Source organism: Propithecus coquereli, unplaced genomic scaffold (assembly GCF_000956105.1).
Source record: "Propithecus coquereli isolate 6110/MARCELLA unplaced genomic scaffold, Pcoq_1.0 Scaffold35, whole genome shotgun sequence".
In the NCBI taxonomy this organism is placed as follows: domain Eukaryota; kingdom Metazoa; phylum Chordata; class Mammalia; order Primates; family Indriidae; genus Propithecus; species Propithecus coquereli.
Genome location: NW_012149174.1, coordinates 425491 through 426003, shown reverse-complemented (window position 1 = coordinate 426003; position 513 = coordinate 425491).

Here is a 513-nt window from a genome sequence, read left to right as displayed (position 1 = left end):
ATTCAGCAGGAGCTGGTTCCCTGGAAACTGGCATTTTTTAAAAAATCTGTGTCATGTCTATCTCCCAGGATCTACAATGGCAGTTTCAAACCATATGAGCTGCCTTCCTGAACAGTGGCACTGACTGTCTCCAACAGTGGGTTAATGGATACAAGTCTAGGGATAAAGGAAAAAAAAATTATTTAAAATGTCTAAAACAAACTTATAAATTGTTTATTTCCTGAATTTTGCAATTAATATTTTTGGACTGTGAATGCCTGTAAAACTGTGGAAAACTAAACCGCTGTTAAGGGGGGACTACTGTACACCAAGGTAATATTTATTTTGCCAAAGTCATAAAGAATAAATAAATTTTGGGGAAGTTAATTGAATCAGACTTTGCTATTCCATGAGAAAAACATAGTCCCTCTGGGCTAAAAGGAACTCTGAGGTCACCTTGTTCAGCCTCCCATGCTTATGCTTGAATCAAGCTGTAGAGGTCACAATGACCAGTGTTGACAAGACTTCTACGTG